Genomic DNA, 15,839 nt, shown 5'->3' with positions numbered 1-15,839 from the left:
TGGTAAACTAGAAGAGATCAGACTGAATTAATGTGGTTAAATACAAAAGCCAGTGACAATTTCAAAAGAAATACATAGAGGTGGTTTGGTTTGGAAAGAAGAGAAATGAGGGGGAGCATATTAATAAATGTCACCTCTTCATAAATGAGCTAGATGAGGGGATTGAAGGAGAGCTCATCAAATTTGCCGATGAGGCCGAGCTGGGGGGAATTGCAAACACTTTGGAAGAGAGACTTAAGATTCAGAAGGATCTTGACAGACTTGAGCATTGGGCTTTATCCAAATCGATGCAGTTCAGTGGTGAGAAAAGTAAGGTCCTGCACTTAGGCAGGAAAAACCAGATGCACAGATACAGGATGGGCATTATCTGGCTCAACAGTAGTACCTGTGAGAGGGAGCTAGGTGTCCTGGTGGAGCACAGCTTTAGTATGAGTCAGCAGTGTGCTCACTGCCAAAAAAGCTAATGCAGTCCTAGGATGGATGAACAGATCATGAAAAGTGGTAGTACTACTCTATATTGCACCAGTGAGGCCTCATTTGGAATACTGCTAACAATTCCAAGCACCATGATACAAAAAAGATGCTGAGGCTCTAGAAAGAGTTTAGAGAAAAGCAAAAGATGACAAGGGGATCTTGATTTGGAGGCTTAAATTGATGAACAGCTAAAGGAACTAAGTATGTTTAGCTTAATGAAGATAATTCATTCATTAGATAAAACATGATACAGTCTTCCAATACTTGAAGGGCCTCACAAGGAAGAGGGCATTGATTACCCTCCATAGCACCTGAGGGCAGAACAAGAAACAAGGAGTGGTAGTTCATCAGAGGGAGATCCAACCTTGAAATGAGGAATTTCCTAACAGTAAGAACAATGGACAAAAAACAAGGGATGCGGTGGCTCAGTGGTTAAGACACTGAGCTTGTCGATTGAAAGGTCAGCAGTTCAGCGGTTCGAATCCCTAGTGCTGCGTAACGGGGTGAGCTCCCATTACTTATCCCAGCTTCTGTCAACCTAGCAGTTTGAAAGCATGTAAAAAATGCAAGTAGAAAAATAGGGACCACCTTTGGTGGGAAGGTAACAGCATTCCATGTGCCTTTGGTGTTTAGTCATGCCGGCCACACGACCACGGAGATGTCTTCGGACAGCTCTTTGGCTATGAAATGGAGATGAGAACCACCCCCTAGAGTCAGGAATGACTAGCACATATGTGTGAGGAGAACCTTTCCCTTTCCCTTTAAGAACAATTAACCAATAGAACAGCTTGCCTTGGAGTTGTGGGTGTCCCATCAGTGGAGGTTTGCAAGAAAAGACTGGACATCCATTTGTTTGGGATTGTATAAGGACTCCAGCCTTGGGCTGGGGATTGAACTAAACGATCTCCAAGGTTTCTTCCAGTCCTGTGATTCTATGATTTTATGGAAAAATAACATGTGCAGGAAGAGTGAATGGCTGAGAGGAAGGGGAAAATCAAGAAAGTCATGATTGGATGGTGCTGTTGAGATCCTCAAAACAAGAGAAGTGAGAAGTTTAAAGGAAAAAAAAAACAATGTATGACATGATGGATGGAAATAGTGGAAACAAGGATAGAGAATGAGAATAGAACAAAGCAAGGATAGAAATGTATGGAAATATGTAGGGGTCATTTTCAGTTCATAGAGTGAGATCGAGATGTCACAATAACCACTTTTAGAGGACAGGACCTCATGATGCTGTCTTTGATTCATCTCCAGTCCATTGTACAGGCAGCAAAAAGTGTTCCTTAGATGTTTTGGTTTTAAAACAGTGTTTTCTGTTTTCACCTGACATAAATGTTGACATACAAGCATTGTATGGCCCTTCAGTCTTGGTCAGATGTCTGTCATCTGCTGAGCTCTTATTGGCCAGCAGAGGTTGCTATGGGCCTGCTCCTCCCCTTCAGTCATTGGCCGTTGCCTACAATGGCTTTTGGTGTGAACTGCAAGAGAAACCAGAGTCCCAGTTTCCACAGAGACACATTAACATACACTTTGCAAAGAACCATTCAAGCATTACATGGGCTCCTTAGAGACATTGGAAAACTCTACTATCAAATCCACAATTACAGAACCAGTTCCAAATAGTTTTATATATGGATTTTAGTTTTGTAGATATCTATTGTGGGATCCAGTTTGGTGTAATGGTTAAGACACTAGGCTAGCAAACAGGAGACTATGGGCTCTAGCCCCACTTTGGCACAAAACCAGCTGGGTGACCTTGGGCCAGTCATTCTTTCTCAGCCCTAGGAAGGAAGCAATGGCAGACTTCTTTTGAAAAACCTTGCCTAGAAAACCACTGGGACTTGTCCAGTCATTAAGAGTAAAAACTGATTCAGAGGTACAAAAATAGCAAGACGTCTATTGCATTTCTCCTAATAATTGCTAGCGCAGTACTTTCTAATTTTTATTTTTAATATTCATTTCTTCACATCAATATCCCAGAAGATTTTCTTTCTGTGCTGAAGTGGGAAGCATTCTAGATTTTCCATGGAATTATAGAGAGACAGTAAACTCTCGATTTAATGAATCTCAGGTTAGTGCATTTCAACTAAACTAAGTTTGAGACATGGACTGAAATCTGGACAGTAGGGTTTTATGTCAGCTGACTTTCCAATAATTTTTGCCATGGGAGAACAGCAGTTTCAGGATATCATTGTGGGACTGCCCTTAGTTTGCATGCTGGACTTAACCTCTCTTGCTTGGGTGACTAGAGAAGATAATTAATATTGTGTCACTAAAAAGAAGTCACTAATCAATTCTGATCTGAAGGACAGATGTGGTTATCTAGCAGACTGATTCAAACCAAAAATGAAATCACATGGAAAATCATTGTACTGAAGTAATTTTCTTAAAATAAGTGCTTTTTTGAGTTACAATACTAGGAATAGAATAGGAAAATGAGTCAAGATTATCCAGGATTTCTTAGCCTTTGTTCAGTTTCTTTTTACAGAAAATGCAGATGACTTCATTACAGACAGCTGCATTACTTTCTTGTTTGTTTAAACCTGATTTGGTAATAATTTTGCAATAAAATACAATGCAATGCCAGCTGCCTGACTGGATAGGCAAAACATCAATACAATTTTAAAAGTTGTTTCATCATTATTTCCTTTCTTTAAACTTTTTTGGGTTTTGCTTTCTGCTTTGCATTTGTGGAATTAATGACAGATAGCCTGTTAACATGAGTTCCTGTTCCCCCAATGATAGGGGATCATTTGCTGGTTCCTTTTTATCTGTTTTTTGTTTTGTTTTGTTTCGTGAGTGCCTGTTTGTTTTGTTTGATTCTATAAAAAGCACAACAGCTGGAAAGAAAGAACATGATGAAATGAAATATTTGATTTAAACCTTGCCCTTTTCAGAAGAACAGGAATAATTTTTCAGCTGTACTAAATGAGAAAAAAATAAAATGGCTTAGAGGAAGCTGCTTATTAAAACTAACATTGTTTACATGTAAGTATTGGGACCACGAGGAGCAGATAATACAATCATTCCATGTGCAAAAATCACCAATGAAAAATCCACTTCCACCTCACTGACTAAAAAGAAATCAACTTTGGCATGAAAGGAATAAATTCTTCAGAATACGCAGAGAATGAAAAATTATTTTTTTTTTCCTTCCAGGGATGAGCATGCATTTAAGAAAGAGACAGCTATGAGAAGAATAACATTTCCATTTTGGTCTTATCTAAACTATCTAAACACATGTTGGTTTTGTGAAGCTCTACACTAGGACGAAGAGAGCAATCTTCCATGAATTACTGTTAGTGAAAAACAAGAGCCCCTTGTTGTATATTTGTTGAGAAGAAGAATAAGTGATCATAGGAAAGCAGTTCTAGCTTAACTATGGGGTGATGAATTACAGAATTAGAGTTGTTACAAGCTCAGCAGAGCCACACCAAGAGGCTTAATCACAGTATCTGGACATTCAAATTTATTTTTTTCTTGTTGTAGCTTTTTATGAAATATCTCTTTTTGTAATATCTCAAACTTCACATTCTCATCTAGTTTTACAAATACCAGGAGTCTCTTTCCGGGAAGAACTTTTTTTTACCACTCTCTGTATTCTGAACAACAGAGTTCAGTGATTTACATGACATCTTCTTACTGATCCTGTGTAGCTCAGCTCTAGCTCTAGTCTCTGCAGATACAGTATGATGTGAATGTGTATTATGTTCCTTGGCCTTAGACTAAGGAGCCTAAGTAGAAAGTTGGTTGCTTACGACTGACTAACCAGTATTTCAATTCCTTCCACATGATGGGTTTTACAAAGCCTTTACACCACAACTGTCAGATCTGCAGAGCTCCAGATGGCCACACCGTGGTAGTAAAGAGAGATTGGATAACTTGGCATCATCTGGTGGCTATTTTGAATCTTGCAGCTTAGTTCTGGAACTCTATTCCAGTGTTTCTCAACCTTGGTAGCTTGAAGATGGGTGGACTTCAACTCCCAGAATCCCCCAGCCAGCAGCGCTGGCTGGGGGATTCTGGGAGTTGAAGTCCACCCATCTTCAAGCTTCCAAGGTTGAGAAACACTGCTCTATTCTATATCTTTGCTCATCCAGTACTGTATCCAGTACAGTGCCAACCTGTTTGCTTGTAGAACCAAGACACTTATTCCAATAATACTGACTTGGTCTTAACACAGTGGATTTCGAACTGAAAACATTTTGCTTCTCAGATCTCTCAAAACCAGACAAAGGGTCACCGCTTACTCTTCAGAGATTCTTAAAAATCTCACCTTCCATTTTGCACAGGTCTTTCCCTGAAATGAAAGAGCTCTTCTCCGTAGTCTCACTACTCTTCACCTTACTAAACTCTTACAGATAAGGAGTCTACCTTTGAATGTCAATTGCTGGGTGAAAAATATTGGGAGAGCTGCTCTTTCTGGACTTGTGGAAGCCTTAGCTTGTTATGGCAAGAGATTCTGGGCATTTCAGCTCTGGTGGGGCAGCCTCTTGGAGCAGCAAACGATGTGCTCTGACCCTATTTTTTCATGCATGCACAGTGTAGGGTTTTTTTTCTTTCTATGTGGACCATGCAAAAGAGAGGCCTCTTTCTCTTTGCCCCACATACACCCTTATTGAACTCCTACAAACAGTTTCCCTGAGGCAGACACAGGCACACTAGGAGCCTATTGTTCTCCTACAGACATTTACGCATGGCTCCGTCAATGATGCTGGGGTAGGGCTCTTTCTTCCTGGATGCATCCCATCATCATAATCAAGCAGGCACCTCAAGAGAAGTGACCAGCTGCAGGTCTTTATCCAAGAATGAGTTGATTGTCCCTGGAGAATCTTCACAGGCGAAGGCAGAGAGCCAGGGCAATTAGAAATCCAAAACTCCCTTTACTCTAGAAAGATAATCCTACATTTAGCCTCAGTTCTTTATCTGTAAAATGGAACATAATCAGGTCTGTGTTCTCCAATTTTTTTCCATTAGCTAAGATCAGTTCTGCAGCAAGAAAAGCTTATTTGTGCAATGAAGATAAATTGTATAATTTAAGTGTAACTCTGGTCCTGCTGCTCATGGAAGACCACAACCAAACACACTGTAGGATACTAAAGGTCCCCCTGCTTGCCCTCAAAGATATTATATTATCCATGCACTTTCAAGTCTCTTTGGATCACTGGGAATAGAGTTCTCCTCCCTCTTTTGGAATACTTATACTGTACTCACTTTGGCTGTGTTGATGTTGCCTCTGTGAATGCCAAAGATATTCTGATGTGACATCTGAAAAAAGAGCTATAAAGTTCCTGCTAGGATTGATCCAGTTTATCAGAAACTGAGCATTTGCTGACTTTGGGGGATTTCACATCTTTGGGCAAAGTTTCTCTCCATCCTGCAAAACACCAAGAACAAAAGGCAGCCACCACATTTTTCAAGCAGCCTGAGCAGATAGAAAACGGCCTTGTGTATTCAAATCCTCACATTGTCTTTTTCTATCCCAGCCAAGCTCTGAAAACCAATTTGGCAAGAGCTGAAAGCAATTCCTTTAAACTGGGAAAAAAGCTGGCTAAGGTGGCCTAAGATTGACCAGTGCTCGGGAGACATCAGCTTCTCAATAATTAGCCAATAAATGCCAATATCCATGAAAAGACTGGCAGCTTGATTGGCAGACACAAAAAGAATTAGGTGGTACTAAGACCAAGAGAGCCAGGTTCAGGTCCATCTTGGCCATTGAAACACAAGTGGGGTTTTGAAACATTCACTCTTTCTGAGCCCATCTTACTTTTATAGGATTGTTTATTGGAATGAGAAACTGAAGGAAGGCATGCATTGGATGCCCTTTGAACTTCAAGAATTTGATTTGCTACCAAGATCCCACATGCAAAGCTGAACTATGAGACTTTTTCAGTCGTATAATAGTTTATTCTAACCTCTGTCTGGAGTCTTCTCTCCATTATCTTGGGTTGAGTAAGTCAGTCCAACCTGTTCCAAGGAAAGCACTTTTGAACTTAGTGTCAAGGCACCTCTTGATCTCAGACTAGGATTTTGTTCAGTTTATAGTTGGAAAGAATATGACCCAATCTTGACAAGCCAGACACCTATCCAAGTCCGCATGCCATTCCTTACTAAAAAATGAAATTAAAAAAAAAATCAAAACATATCTACATAGAATAAGTTGCATTTCACAAGGCACATTTGGTGAAGATGTTCAAAAATAGAGTAAATGTGGATGTAAGCATGAATTTTCATGCAGTCAATTATGATTGTGCTACCTCATTGCTCTGACAATGAAATGTTCCAAACAGCGAGCAGTGTAGCAATTCGTTCACATTCATCTAAGAATGAGGTGCAGCCCCTGATGCGGTTTTGCTGGGGGTGCAGGAAGCGTCTTGACATGACATCATTTTTCTGAAGCAACGTGACTGCCACTCTACCTTGCGGCTATTATTACTTGATTCCTGTGTGGGTGAACAGGCTGATACCACAAAGATTGGGGGTTTCCCAAACATAAGGAGACGAGAAACTACTTGTTCCATGATGTTTGATGTCTGCAGCCTTGACCGTGCCATGGGGCTAGCAAGAACCTGCAATGCTCATGGCGGAGTGGGAATCAAGAGAGTAGGCTGTAACCAGCGCTATCTGTTCAGAGTTGACTCACCACTCACGTATTTACCCATCCTGTGAATATGTTTTTAAGAAAAAGGTCACACTGTGAGTGAGGTAGGACAGTCCCCAAATCAAAATTCTGAAAGGGAAATCAGGGTTTTACATTTTGTCACCATCATCGTCCCAGTCTAGACTACATGACCTTATGCTTGCTATTGGTACTCACTGATACAAGGAAATTTGAACTGTGTTTATCTATTCAATCAATGACCAGCAACATCTAGGAATAAAAAGAGAGATAAAAGACAGCAAGTACAATCAGGATCAAGAGATAGAAGTGGACGCAATCATATACAGTACAGTACTTACCTGGCAGGGGAGATGCCATGATCACTGATACAAGGAAGAAAACCTGAATTGCTCCTACCTTTTGTTTGATAGCTGAATGACACAGGGGAAAATGATGAGTGACTCTTCTCCAAGCAAAGCTATTTTGCTACCACTGATAATCCATTAAACATATGTATAATAATAATTTCTCTCTAACTGGAAGTGTCCTTCTAAAAATCCCTGAAAAAAAAAGGACTTCCTTTAAGTTCTTTGCAGATTTTATCAGCATTGCTGGAGGTGGTGGAATGATCTGAAAAGGGTGGGGGGGAGGCTGGGTAGAATCGTGAGAGAGTTGCTGCTGTAATTGGGCCTTTAGTCACAGAAGCTTGCTCAATCCTGTAAAGTTTTAAAAACATGAAAAGGACAAATGAAGTGTACAAGATGCCAAAAACATCTGGTACAGCATCTTCAGGATTTTTGGTATTATTTTCATTTCCTTTGCATTTTCACATTTATTTTTAGCATTTTATTTAAAAACATTTCTCAATCACCCTGCCACTACTCCTACATAATCTACCTAAGTAGCTATATTTATTATCATAGAAAAAAGAGAGTGGAATGGGGGGAGAGTATCCTGAGATAGCGAGCAATGCCAGGAGTCTGGCCCTGGTTGCTATTTCTGTCCAATAATTCTCCTGGCATAGTGTGGACTCATATCATGATGCAAACTGTAAATACAGTTCTCAAAAGTCTCTATGCATGGAAAAATGCCATGCTGATAGATCAATATAGAAATACATCCCATCCATAAATTCCTTAATTTATTAAGAAATTATAAACTAGCTATAGAACCAGGCTTTGATCTGGCCCTGCTTTGCCCAGAGACTGTGATGTGATCTGTCTCCCTTCGTTTGACCTTTCCACAGTATGAATCTTCAGCCCAGAGCTGATGTCAGAACTTGGCATGTCTGAGTGAATACCAGGGTCCATCTAATTGAGGACATTCCAGCTGCCACTGCAGATATCATCAGGGATAATCCGTAGCACAAGAACAACCCTGGAAATGCCATTCAGGAATCTGGACCAGAAGAAGGTAAGAAGAGTTATGCTAAGTCAAACCAACAGCATATAGAGTCTAGTCTGCCATTGTATCATAAGAACAGCCTGACAGATCCCTCCAGGAAGCCCAAAAGCAGAGCATGAATACTGTGGCAACCTCCTACAGATATATTCTTCCATGGGTTTCGTAACATTAAACTATAGGGACAATATAGGTTCATATGTTGACTCTGAGTTGGACTGGGTGAGCTTCCAGAGGACTTTTCTCCACTACAGCTTAAAACTGTGGGATTTCCTTGGTAAACCAGTTGGAAATTAAGCCAGCCTGAGCCACTTTGGTTACTATGATGGCCTGATGTTCTGCAAGTCTAGGGTGGGTGGATATGTCTGCTTTTTTATCTCTCCTGGACTAGTTAAAGAAGGGAAGGAAAGATACATGTATCATAGTTTAACCATTTTTCCTATCTCTTGGGCTGAAAGAGGAAAGTAGCTGAATTAAAAAAAAAACACTTGGTTCAAATAAAGACAAATCCATCCTTTTATTGTACTGCTTTTTTAAAATGCTTTTTTTCAATGTAGTGGCTAAAACAACAACAGCTATGCCCAGCTTTTCACCACTGTTGAACTTGTAAAGAAAATGGCCATGGGTGGCGATGAGCAGTGATTGGAAAGGAGGAGGACATTCCTGCCAGAGCCCATAGTAACCAAGTTGAGCGGTTGCCTAAAATGAGCCACAAAGCAGACAAATCAGAAAACACCTCCTGAGCCAGCCCAAGTCAGGAAATATCATTTCTGAATCTGATGCACCCTAGAAAAGAGGGTGATACAGAGGACATCGTATTTCTTATCCTCAAGAAACAGTCAATAGCCTGAAAAGTTACGCTGTTCTACAGGTTCAGCAGGAGAACCTGAATTTGTATGAATTTGTACATAACTGTAGTGCACCTAGAAACTGTCTTATAGGCTCAATATCTAATTACATAGACAGTACTGAGAGGGGAACATATAAAACAGTGTGGAATATATAAAGTTTAAAAGTGTTTACATGGGACTCAGATTTCATTTATTGGTATATCACAGAATTTGATTCTGTGCTGATACTGTCTTACTATAAAAGGAAAGATTATTGTCTTGAAAAGAAATTAAAGAGATTTAATAAAAACTAAATAATTTTTTTAAAAAACAATAAAGCCCTTTCCATAAGCTGATCTACACTTCATGCTACACCAGTTTTATAAAGCCTCCATTTCCCATAAAACCACTGTTTTGTTTATTTTCTCAACTTCTCTTTGATGCCGACCTCAGCAGCGTCAGTGCCCTGAAATTGGTCTTCTAAGTGCAGCTGGTTACCAGCTGTTCCTCTTGTGTTTTAAAAATTTCCTACACTAATGGCAATGGGGATGTTTCTCAGAATGATGTGCTGTACCTCAGGTTGATTATGAAACATGGAACTTCAGGGAATTGGGGTGTTTTTTTTTAAAAAAAGTCCTTCCCCTCCATGAGTTCCTTTTAAAAGAATCAATGGGGCAGAATCACAAGGGAAAAACCCAGATGTCTAACATCATGTTGTTGGTTTTTTTGACAGGGGCAGTCTAGTAGTATGATAAAATAAATACATGCAAATAAATAAAAAAGTTAAAAAAAATATTCAACAGACATTTCTTACTGAGTTGGTGATGCAGCTCCAGAGATGACAGGGTCTATATTAGGCATGGTCTACTGAATATCCCATGCCGGCCAATTTCAAAGATTTTATTTTTAAACACAGTGACTCATTTGGAATTTGAAGGTTCACGTTATATTTTTAAAATATAGCTCTTGTAATAAGAGCAAATAAAACTGCACTTTCTAAAGTATTATTTAATTCTCTAGTCTTCTACCCAAAGCTCTTTATCTGTGAACACCATGTTAGAAATTATAGCTCCATAACCTGAAGCTTCGGGACCTAACCTTTTCTCCACCTTCCTTCTGCTCCTGCCAATTTTTTAAAATTAATTTTAAAAAGGGATAAAGTTAAAAAATGAGCCAATCATGAAAAAATGGTGGACAGAGATTAAGAAAAATATATAATTCTAGATGTCCCTTTATCTTGCCATGCCCAAACATGGCCCACAAACTTGATAAAGAATTTTAAAAGACCATTTGTGTGTATCCCAGAATAAACTACAACCATCATTTCCTAAACATCCTAAACATTGTTCTCTTGCATCAAGGATGTCTAACTTGATTTCATTGAGGGCCACATCAGGGTTGTGTTTGACCTTGAGGGGCTGGGGTGGGCGTGGCTAGGGTGGGTGTGGCCAGCTCGACATCACTTGTGTTGGGGGTGCTTGTGGTGGCCTGAGCATTCTGCCATGAAAATGAGTTCCTGAGCTCCATTTTCAGCTGCGACAGCCTCCTGCAACCCTCTGCTAGTGAAAACGGAGCTCGGGAGGGCCTTGCACGGAGCTCAAGAGCTCCGTTTTTGCTGGCAGAGGCACTGCAGGCTGGTCCTTTGTTGTTTCCAGGGCAGCCCCGTGGGCCAGATCTAAACACCCCATGGGACGGATCCAGTCCGCGGGCCTTGAGTTTGACACCCTTGCCTTACATTTTCCTTCTCACAAGAAGCAAGACTACAGTAAGTGTCAATATGTATTGTGGGAAGGAGGCATGTGTGAGATGTGTTGCTTTTGATAATATAAGAATTAGGATATTCTTCTTCTTGAGTCAGAAGCTTAGGCTGGAAACTCCATTTGCTGCTGCACTTGAGAAAAGAGTGTTATTGAGCTACTCTGTGATATTTCAGTGACAAAAATAAAACCAGATGTGATCTTCAGCAACATTTGTCTCGCTTGGCTGCCTTGTCTGAGGGACTGGTTGGCAATGAATTTCTAAAATGATGTATGGCATTTCCATCTTTCCTGGCTAACAAAGTAACCATCCGCTGCCCTAATAACTCGAATCTGGGTGCAATTTTTCTCCCTAATCGAAAATGTGTAGATAGGATTATTCAGCAGTGAAAAGGACTAGTTCCACCTGTTAAATTAAACCATGGAACTGAAAATGGATTCTAATCAGTGGTGAAATCCTCCGCGGTATGCCACCGGTTTGCTGCCCATACATGCATGGTGTATGCCAAATGCACGCTGCGTGCATGCATGTGCAGTGCGCACCAAATACACGCTGCATGCGCATGCAGTGCATGCCAAATTCGCTGCATGCGGATGTGTGGTGCATGCCAAATACACACTGCATGCATGTGCATGCGCAGTGAGCACCAAACATATGCTGTGCACACATGCGCAGTGCGTGCCATACTCGCACTTCATGTAGAAAAAGGATGCTTAACAAGATAAGTAGAACAGCAGGGGGGAACAGCTGTCCAAGCTATTTAGATTCACTAGAAAGCAGGATTTCCTGCTTTCTAGTTAATATAAATTGTGCGACACAGCTGATCGTCGGAACCGATAGCTTTTTTTTTACTACTGGTTCGCCAAACCGGTAGTTTTTATTACTACCGGTTCGCCCGAATCAGTGCGAACTGGTAGGATTTCAACACTGATTCTAATGCAATGTTAGGATTAACTCTAATTAAAAAGGAAAAAGCTTCCCCCTTTTTTTCCTCTTTTGGAGGGAAGAAATAGTCTGATTTTTGGAGGATGGGTTTTAGAAGAAAGGAGGGGACAAATGGCATGTAATATCTGTATTACAGAATTAATTCTCTGGACTTTTAATGGCTTTGATATACTTGTTTTGTTTTGTTTTTTAATTTGATTTATATGCCGCCCTTCTCCGGAGTCTCAGGGCGGCTTACAATGCGTTAAGCAATAGCCTTCATACTTTTGTATATTTATACAAAGTCAGCTTATTGCCCCCACAAACTGGGTTTTCAATTTATCTACCTTAGAAAGGATGGAAGGCTGAGTCAACCTTGAGCCTGGTGAGATTCGAACTTACAGTAATTGCAGACAGCTGTTGTTAATCACAATGCTATCAGTCTGCTGAGCCACCAGGCCCTGGTTGTTGCAAAAGGATGCATACATTTTCTCTTTAAAAATTCATGCACTGAACAGCCAGTCAGGCTGTTTTTAAGTGGCCTCACTTAGAAATGTTTAGATATCTTATCCAGCTAAGGTTTTCTAAAAGGGGAAACAAGTATCTTCCTACTGGTATGAAAATTACATACAGCCCAAGTGCCTGCAGGACTGTCTTCTCTGACCTCATCAACTCATCCAAGGGATCTCCCCATTCCCCCAGAGAAAATTGTGAGTGGTGCACCATGTTCATGAAGTGTGGGGAACTGAGCTAGGAGATTCTTTCTAATAATGCCCCCATACTTTGGGGCAGCCTCTCCTTGGAAGCTAGACTAGCTCCTTCTAGAGTTCCCCCCTGGAGTCTGGTTAAAAAGCAACTCTTCCAGAAGACATTTAGGTACTAAATGTAGTCCTTGATTTACAATCCCAATTGGGACTAGAATTTCCATTGGTTCCCTTGTACATCACTTTTTGCAGTGCTATTGCAACTTCAAACAATTGCTAAATGAATGGCTATAAATCAAGGATTACCTGTAAAGGGTTCTCATCAATTGTGGGTTTGCTTTCTGATGTGTTGTTTTATATATGTCTATATTAGGGTTGCCAGGTCTGCTTCCAAAAAATAGCGGACAAGTGGGGGGGAGGGGGGTTACGTAGTAAAAAAAAAAAATTACAATTAAATTATATATTTTCTTACAAACATTTTAACACATATTAAAATAATCACATCAAAACTTTACTTAAAATTCAAAACATCAAATATATTATAATAATATGTAAAATATTAAATTACATTTTACTTTGCTGTCGTGTGTATTTTTTATTTGACTGTGCAGCTTTGATCAATTCTTTGTGTTTAAGGAATAATTCTTTAATTTCAGTACAACATTGAGAAATATTAAAAAATATACAAAGTTCACTTCGAACTGATACAAGCAGTCGGTTACGTTCGTCAGTCCACAAATTTCCCATGACGCTGAAAATTCGTTCAACGTTTGCTTTTGATACCGGAATTGATGCACAATACTGGAACAGTTTCAGTAAACTCGGAGCCGGCTCTTTCTTGAAAAAGTACGTCCACTTATCAAGGGATGAATCGCCCTGCAGATGAACATAAACTTCTTCTAAGGCAGAAATTTCATCAAAGAGAGTGTTGGGTGGAAGTTCTTCTCGCCATGGTGATAATAACCAGATGTTCGTCATTTCTTTTAAAGTTGAAGGATTATTGCGATCAATTAGATTGAAACAACTAAGCATCTCATATACTGAATCGGTGAAATTATACCACTTTTCTAGGTACGCAATGGCTCTTTGATACACGTTGATGGCTTCTTTCTTGAACTTTTGCACGGCATTCTCAGGCAAATGTTTTTTACGTAAGGCAAATAAAACTTTCATTCCAAAAAACTGCTCATCGTATTTTTTTTGCAAAGAATCACACAGCTTACACATGATAATGTGAAGATCACATGCAAGAATTTTCTTGCTTTCCAGCTTCAGTAGGGTGTCTTGCATTATTGACATGAAGTGCGTGAAATATAAATACAATTCTGAAATTGTTGGTTCATCGTCCTTTGCAAGTTCATTTTCCTGATCCGAAATAAGGTTCCAGATAACCTTTTGGCACTCATCAGATCCAAGAGAAATAAAATACGATTTTAGAGGTATCCAGTTTAAAAGAAGTCTTTCGACCGCTTTAAACAAACTTAACCAACGTGTTGGAACATGGCGCAAAACCTCATGGAATTCTGACTCGCAAAACTCAAAAAATGATTTCAACTCTTCTCGTTTCTTCGCAGAATTCGAAAATTCGGCAAAAACCTTCAGCACTACATTTTCAATATCAAAAGATAACTGCTTTAATTCATTTTTTGCGCTGTTGTGTAAAATGTGATTATTGCAATGAGCAGTCAATCTTTGTCTCATTCTAACTTATGAAAAAAAAAGACAAAACGCGATTCTCCTATCCTTATTCTCTTAGACTGTACAGCTTTAGATTACGTACCATTTCACCATAAAGCTTTTGAATAAAAAAAATGTCCACTATTTTGTGAAAAAAAATAGTGAACATAATGTGAAAAAAGTGGACTGTCTGCTCAAATAGTGGACACCTGGCAACCCATTATTTGTATTGCAAGCTTTTATTGTTATTAGCTGCTGGAAGTCTTGGGAGATTCAGTAGCATACAAAACTAATAAATAAATAAGCACATCTCCCTAGCAAGGAGCTATGATTAATGAAGTCTCTTAAAAAGCTCTGCTCATCTGATATCAAACCCACAGAAAATACCAAAACGTTGAATTGTAGGCTGCCCAGAGACATAGATTGAGAAATTGAACAAGCAAACAAACTAATCAAAGGCGGCGGTGGGGGCGGGGTTTGCTGGAAGTACGTAGAGCGCGCAGCAGCAAAGAGAAGGGCAATATCCAGCTTTTTCCAAGGAATTATGCCACGATTAATCCTGGAATCCAGAATCTAGACCATTAGAGCAAAGTTCTTTGCAATGTTCCAACGATGGGGAAGGCAAAACAATGAAAAGCATTTCGAGTGTGGTGGTTTGGAGCACCGTCCGGACCAAGCCTCGCTAAAATCATGAAGTCAGAATCGCCTGTCCGCAAAACAACACGCTACTCATCCCTCCCTCAAGTTTTCATGAAGTGGAATCTCCCAATTGCTCACCAAACTTCGGGTTTGCTGAGATTTGGCTTTGTTTTCCCCCCACCTTCGGAACAAATCCGCTCTAACTGGCATTTCGTTTGATTCTGTTTAAGGTTTACCCACATTAAAAGACTCGCAAGAATTCCGTTTATTGTTCCACTCACATTTTTTGCACGGAAAACAAGCTTTCAGCATTCTGCCAGCACAATACAAGTAACTGCTGGGCTGCGCGGCTGTAATTTTGTAGCCTATTATTGCCCAATAAACTGAGGAGCGGTATGTTGGTCTAAGAGCCTGTTGCGATCCAGTTAATATAAGCGAGTAGTTGCCGCCAGTAGTTGTTCTCCCATCCCACTCCCGCCCTTTTGATCGCTCTCATTATCGTAAATTTCAATCAAGCATTTTTTTTAAATGAACAAGGAGCGACCCGACTCTCATTAACGCCCCTCCCCCTTCCGTATTTAATCCCGAAAAATTGTTTTTGCTAGGCTGAACTAAGATCCAAGGAGTTTCCTCCAGTAAGTTCGAGCCTTGCCGCTACCTGCAACTCGCCCGGTGACTTCGGCCCTCCTCTGTCCAAATTGAGAGTTAATCGCGACCTACCTTGGAGGGTCGTTGTGTTGATTGCTAGCGCTTGGATTCCCCACCCCCGCACCCCGAGCGTCTATTGCGACGGCTAAGCACTGTTGAGCTAGCCAGAGAGGGCACCTT

The 15,839-nt window shown here is 40.2% G+C and overlaps 2 long non-coding RNA genes across 2 annotated transcripts in view; both read right to left on the bottom strand.

Moving 5' to 3' along the window:
• Positions 1 to 6,524, bottom strand: part of LOC139310933 (uncharacterized) — a 25,451-nt gene extending 18,927 nt beyond the window's left edge. Inside the window, exons 1-2 of the long non-coding RNA XR_011599906.1 lie at positions 6,393 to 6,524; positions 5,692 to 5,854 (exon numbers count right to left, since the gene is read on the bottom strand). This is a non-coding gene — a long non-coding RNA (uncharacterized lncRNA). The remainder of the gene's footprint in view (positions 1 to 5,691; positions 5,855 to 6,392) is intronic.
• Positions 6,522 to 15,839, bottom strand: LOC139310934 (uncharacterized). The gene is made up of 3 exons (XR_011599907.1): positions 15,732 to 15,839; positions 7,295 to 7,348; positions 6,522 to 6,587 (listed from the first exon to the last, which is right to left on the bottom strand). It is a non-coding gene; the product is annotated as an uncharacterized lncRNA (long non-coding RNA).

The sequence above is a fragment of the Pituophis catenifer genome, unplaced genomic scaffold (genome assembly GCF_029215685.1).
Source record: "Pituophis catenifer annectens isolate HBS135680 unplaced genomic scaffold, rPitCat1.0.hap2 SCAF_2, whole genome shotgun sequence".
NCBI lineage: Eukaryota > Metazoa > Chordata > Lepidosauria > Squamata > Colubridae > Pituophis > Pituophis catenifer.
Note: the sequence above shows the minus strand (reverse complement) of the source record. Positions and strands in the feature narration are given on the sequence as shown.